A 7084-nucleotide genomic window follows, 5' to 3' on the forward strand; every position below is an offset into this window, starting at 1 on the left:
CCTGCCACTGTTTACAGGAGTGGAGTAACTCACTGAACGTGCCCTGTCTCATCCGCTGCAGGGGGGTGGCAGAAGGGAGAGGTGCAGGTGCTGACGTACGTACACAAGTACTTCTCCAAGGATCTCACACATGGCTTCCTCAGCTGTAGAGAGCCAGTCTCCAGGAACCAAGAGAGCAGACAGGAGTCTAGTTTCTTCTTTCACTCTTTGGTGCTGATTTTTTTTTTTTCTCCTTAACATTTGTAAGTTGTATCACTTAAATAGCATTTTATATCCTGTTGAGATTTAGTAGATGTAAGGCTTGTAAGCACTCCACAAATTAATTTCTTACAACTACTGGAAGCATATTGCCATATAATTTTAACAACTTGGCAACAGGAGCACCATTTAATTTCCCACAACTCTTCTTTTCTTTCCTTATTATTGCAGAAATGTCAGTTGAACAAGTGATTCTGGATGGCTGCTCAGGATTTTTAAGAGGATTTGACATTACATGAGTAGAGATGGAAAACAAGCAGGCACAGTGGTAGTAACAGGGTGGGGCCGTCTGTTGTAATGCATGCTCGTAACAACGGGTGTGAACAAATTATATTTATCGTACCATATCATATCAGAGAAGGAGAAACTAAAGCATCTATTACTATTTTAAACTACCTTCTGGGGAAACTTCTGCAGTCAGTCATCCGTAAGTGCACCCTAGTTGGCTTTGGCTTGTCAGGTAAGAGTGGTGTTTGTCAGGAAGGAGGAAAATTGCCAACCTTGGTTATAGTTGTGTTCCCACCAGCTTGGTACCATTTCCAAGACTGTAGCAAACCTTATCTGCTTCAGGGGAATTAAGCCGCCTGTAGACACAGTAGCTACTGCCCTCAACGGTAACTCCTTGTTTGCTTCCATAGTTTGATGGCACTTTATGTCTGGGTGAAAAGTTTGTATAGTTTTGTGTAACCTGTCTGGTTTCTTTAAGGTTTTTGAGGTGATCACTGTTGTAAGATACTCTTGTGGATAAATGCCTAGTCCTCTTAGAAGCCCTGCTAACATGCTGCTGGCTTCACTTCTGTACTACAACCAGCTCTGCAGGTTTGTTGCACATGCATGAATGGAGATTTGGAGGTTTGCACCATTTTGGATGTCCTAGTTGAAAAGGGTGAAGGTCAGAAGAGAGAATGATCTGTTTTAATCTCCTTTGTGCCACAGGCCATCAGGATTGTACCTGCACCTGCCTTTTTTCCCCCATTAACCGTTCTTGCTTCTGTGAAACGGTTGCATTATATGCAGCAGTAGCATCTTGGACATTTTCCCCCTAACTGCATACGCAATGTAGAGATGCAGCTACAAAATCAAAGCTCCATTTAATTGCTTCCTAAGAAGCAGTTATGCAATCGTGATTGACAGATGTCTCATCAGAAGTGGCAGCTTTACAGGCAGCAGAATGGCAGTAGAGGTGTGTCAGATGGGTGTCAGGAAAGCAGTTTCTAGATTAATTCAATCTGTTCTTTGATTTTTATACTTTATTTACATAGCTCCGAATTCTTACTAAGCAGTTACTTGGTGTCTTCATGTGTCCTTTTGCTGGTGGAGAGGAACAAATGATCATGCATAAAGGTCCTCAGAAATGCAGTTGCAGTGTCAATTGCTGGATAGTAAAGCTAAGAGTTTTCCTGAATTATTACAGTATTTTGTTCACTAAATTAATTCCATTCCTGGGAAGGAGGCTGTTTTTAAGGATTTGGGTAAATCAGGAGTACTTATTACATGTAGGAACTCATCCTACTCCCACTGAATTAAATTAGAGCAGATTTGAAGCTCTAGTGTATTTTACAAATGATATTATGGGATTTTTATGCATCTGAAAGCAAGGATGATGGTGATGTTATACAGTAAATGTGATTTCCAGAGAATGAAACCTGGCACTGGTTTCCAAACAAGTTGTGAACTATTCTTGTTATTCTGAGTAGATGTGTACACTTAAATTTATTTGATGCATCTAATTGAGCATTAACATTGAAAATTTATGTAAATGTCAGTGTTTCTTAACTTTTTATAGGATGAGGAGAGTCTACAGTGGTTTCCTTGCTTTAAACTAAATTCTTTGACAATCACAAGGCTATTTTATCTCTTCTTTCTGACTCATTTTAAATAATGTAAAATCTACTTGTTATCCAAGAGTACCTAAAACTAACTTTGTAGTGGTCATTTGTATTATCTGGATTGTAACGTAACTGTTTAATGTAACCACGTAGGATTTCATACTTTCATAAAATGAATTGGTAGATTTGCAAAATAAATTAAAAATAAAAGCCTCGTTTCGTTAACTTTTTCTTTTTTATCAGTAAGGAGTGACAAGTGCCTGTCTATCTGAGGTTAATTAGCACCTGTATTCAACTAAGCAGAATGTTGTTAGCCAGCCTGGCAAAGGTTGCTGGGATTTCAGTCATCTGATAGACCGTTCCTGCTATGACATCTTTGGGTCTGTCATTTTTTTATGTCCCAAAGTCCCCAGCAGCATCTGTAATAATTATTACCAGCTGCATAAACAAACGGTTACAGACCTGAAATGGTTTCAGGAAGGCCCATGCGTTCTTGACTTCACTTTTGCAAGCTAAAAGGGTGGTGATTGTGAAGTGCCGTGACCTTCAGCCACAAACCTGTATTTTCTGTTCTTACCTTTTTCATAGGATTGTACTACTCTGTATTGTAATCACTTCTTACTTTTTTAATCCTCCTCAAAACCCAGTATATTTGGACACACCATATCTCTTAAAAGGCAACACAGCACAAATGTGGATTATCTAAAGCCTTCAAGTGACCAAGTCCGTCGCTGTTTTTCCAGTGAGTTGCTGTGATGGCATGAAGAAATTTCCACTCCTGCGCCAAGGATAACATGTGGGCTGCTCTCATTCTGCGTCCCTAGAGCTGGAGGAGATGTAGGTCTGACTTTACCCTTGCTCTTTGCTAGCCAGCAGTTTATTAAATTACACAGGGAGGGGATAACATCCCCTGGCGTGCTGTGTTAAGCATACCGAGAGTGGGAGGGAGGGGGGCATCCCACCTTGTTTTGGTGACCAGGCTTCGGTTCCTGATCTCTTTGCAATCAATTCAGAGTATTAAACTCTGCCAGGGGATGATCCCAAGCCCCTAAGTGAGGCACTTACCAATCACCACTGGTTACACGGGGACGCTGTGTTTCCTATGTGAGGTTCTGATACTGCATGATAATGGATGTCTTCTGTATGGGCATGTCCTGCAGCTCTGGGTGCCAGCCTGGAGCACAGAGAAAAAGTGCCCCTCGTTAAATTTAAACTGCGATCCCCTCCACCCCAAACACCAAAAATCCAGGTTGCTGAGAAACCCTCTATGACAGTCAGTGGTGGTGTGCAAGGGTGAATGAGAGCAGACTTCACCCACATTGTTTTTAAAGAATAGTCTCTGGTTGCCACTCTCTGCGCAAGGCAGATAATAGAATTAAAGCTGAATCTTGGGGATTTTCCCATGAGAATCAGCTGCTTAAAGGAAGAATTATTGGACCCATAGTCCTCAGGCTAGGTCAATGTTCAGTCAGCATCTGCTTTCTATCTTCATGTTACGAGATACGCATGAATGATAACGGTTCAGTTTCTTAAAGCTCCTGTAACCCGACTCTTCATGAGCCTATCCACAGTGAACAAATTCAACTGCATGAATTTAAAGCACTTTTCCATTTGGATAACAACAGATCGTTGAAAAGGGAGCTGCTTTAAGGATGATTGTACCTTAATTTTAGGTGTGCTTCTTCTTAAAAAAAAATCTACTTTTTCTGTGTGTTGCCGCACCCTGGTCTTTTGAGTCAAGTCTCCTGCCAGAGACACGCAGTGGAGACACCACCATGTCATTCAAGTCGAAGAAGTTACAGCTTTATCGACTTCCATTCAGCCAGGTCATTTCACACCAGCTGGGTTTCTCTTCTCAATTTTTTTATTGTATAGCAGCTCATTCAGATATCTCCAAATACTGCCAGTTTTTTTGCATGTGGAAGGGAGAATTACAGCACCACTCCAAGAAAAAAATCATTTTGCTAGATGTTCAAATGTCAAAAAAGCCCCAAAAGCTGGAAAGTTGTGTTTTATCCCTAGTAAGACAGTGCCTATTCTTTGGTTACGCCTGGCTGCCAATGATTGTAATAATACTGAGCAATTAGGCCTTTCATTTTCATTAGGCTAATTAATTGTTTGCACAGTGCCCTGAATATGGAATCATTTTTGCTTTGGAAACAATAAAAGGATTAGAATGGCTTCATCCCAAGATGCTCAGAATGTATTTTATTTATTTTATGGGAGAAAAATTCTCTAGTGTCCCAAATGCAAACCATATACTTCAGTGTTAATGCCTGCGCTGGGACGTTTACATCAGCAGAGACGCGCACAGATTATACATATGTCCATCCATCTGCCTCCACGCTCCATATGGTATCTAGGGTTTCTGCGGCATGTCAACGAGTCTGCAAAGAGGCTGGAGTCATCGTCGCGTGTGCGCTGCCGGGTTTGCATGTCAGTCGTTGTCAGAGGCTGGAAGAGTGAGGAGCACATCCCCTCGGAGATCAGCTGTCCATGTGCCGATGGCAGCACTGCTGTAATTACGAGCACTATATTGTGATAGCACTCGGAGGGCAGAGCGCTGGAATATACACATGTACTGGAGACTGTCTTGAGAGGTTTATACTCTACGTAAATCAAAGGCAAATGAAACCTGGGCTAGGATTTCATGAAGAAGGGTACCCAGTGGATACAATATTGCAGAGGCTATTGCTAGCTCTTTTTTTACGTTTGTCCTACTCAGTGCCTCTTTGTGCTGCCATATTATTAAATATATATTTCATGTTAAATCGTTCCAAGTGTAATACAAGCTCACAGAAAGCCATTTCAGTGGAAAGTGACGTATTCAGCTTTAAGTTTAAGGCAGAGGCTGCCATCACATAAACTTCCAGTAAAGTAGTTGGAGATAGCTAGCCGGAGTTGCCCTTGCCTTTCCTTCCCTCCACCTCTGGTACAAGGCCTGTTATGGGCCATCTGCAAGAGCTAAAAGTGAAAATTGTGTCCCTTGCTACTTTCTCTTCATCTAAAGATCAGGGCACTGAGAACAGACCTGGGTTAGAAGGGAGCATGAGAGGCCACCCAGGACATGCTCTCAGCCACGGCTGTCTGCCTCATCTTAGAAACAGCCACCAGCAGAGACGTCACATGTCCCAGGTAAACTGTTCCCCTGCTAAACTATCCAACTACTGGAGAGATTGCCCTAATATCTGCCCCCAAGCATCTCTAAATTCATCACCCATCTCATCCTAACCGTGCCTATTGCTGGTACATCTCAGCCCACATCAGGGCCACCCTGAACACACAGGAAAGGAATCGGTGACATAAAGCATGGCCATACTCAACCTCATGTGCCTGCCATGTCTGAAGAGGTCATTCTGCGTTCAGGCTAAGCCTGCAGAATTTAACTGAAAGTTGAACTCTTGTTTAGTTAATGCCTGGATGTCTGAAGGTGCTTCTTGGGCTTTGGACCTTCCTGTGGTCTAACTGTGCCAGGTAACGCAAGTGTCCCTGACATTAGTGCCAGGAGGCAACAATCCCTGCCCCTCTTCATATCAAATGAGTAAAGCCAGTATTTTGGATGCAGTGTTCTTGCAATAGCTTCATACATATATGTGGTAGGGCATGGAAAGCAGCCACTGCGAAGAATACAAGCATGTCCCACAATTATCGCAAGAGCTTTTCAGCATTTCACTTGCTTTCCCTCCTTGGTGCCTTCTCTTCACTTTCCTTCATGGTAAATATTCTCAGTATCTTGCCTGGTCAATGGGAGAATCCCAGGTTTTCATTTTTCTTTCTTTTTTTTCTTCTGTGAGTTTTTCTCAAGTTCAGCTCTCCTGAATAATGACTAAGGAGGAGGACAATGGACCAGAACAGACATGAAAGAGTTTGGACAACTGTCCTGAATTAGAGGATGGGTTTGCTTTGGAAATCGTATATGCATCACACTCTGTTATAGAGAGTTGGCTTTAACAGCAAATCTCTTGCAGCAGGGTGTCACTTCACTTCCGTACATTATTTGAAATGCTTTATCAATTTGATGACCTCGTGGGCTCTCAGAAAAAGCCATTTATCAGTGTTTTGAGGAAAGAGAACTCCTCTGAGCTAAAGGGACTGTTTTGTTGCTCAGATTTATTGCTTGGCTGACTTAATTCACCATTCAAACATGATGATTTTTAGCTGCTGGGCAGTGGCCCTTTCAATGTTGAAACTAATTAACTGCTAGAACTCTTCTTAGTAAGGCTGTTTTCTTACTTTTTTGTTGTTTTTTTTTTAATCCACAGAAATAAAGCAAACACAATCCTTGAAACACAGGTTGCATGGATACGATATCAGCGCAGACACAGCACCGTGTTGAACGACTTTGTGTTACAAAGAAAGGCTACCGGCTCTCCCTGCAGTCGACGTGACACTGTACAAAGGTAAGATGAGAAAAGAGACAACATCTGAAGACAGAAGAAAGGAGGGATGCCAGAATCATGACAAAGTGAGAGCTCGGAGAATAGCAAGAGAAGTCTCCGCTATACAGCTAGGGATCCACAGCCATCAAAGGTCTGAGCTATGGACCTTGCTGGCAGGTCAAGGTCAATGGCTATGCAGCTGGGGAGTCCTTGCACCTCCCTCCCCTTCCTTCATCCCTGCTGCTGCTGTTGCAACCAGTACTTCTGAAAGAACTCTGTACTTCATAGCTCAGATACATCATAAGGACTGCGGTGCCTACTGTCAGGGCCTTATCAAAACCTTGCGTGGGAGGAGAGGGAAGGGAAAGGGGGTCACTGGTTGTCAGGACACATCCACCTGCAGGAAGTTAAGCTACTTGTTGTTATCAGGGAATTCTGCTTCTCAAAATATTTTCTGGGAGAAGTTTATAACCCCTGAGATATTTCATAGTGAGGTCTAAAGAAGGAATAAACAGGTCTAGAAGCTCAAGTACAGATAAATTCAATGTCTGTTGTACTCTTCCCTACAGTGTTTTTGTAAAGGACTGCTGCCCTGCTCCTTGCTCTGAGTCTGTAGGT

The sequence above is a fragment of the Cariama cristata genome, unplaced genomic scaffold (assembly GCF_000690535.1).
Source record: "Cariama cristata isolate BGI_N322 unplaced genomic scaffold, ASM69053v1 scaffold5696, whole genome shotgun sequence".
NCBI lineage: Eukaryota > Metazoa > Chordata > Aves > Cariamiformes > Cariamidae > Cariama > Cariama cristata.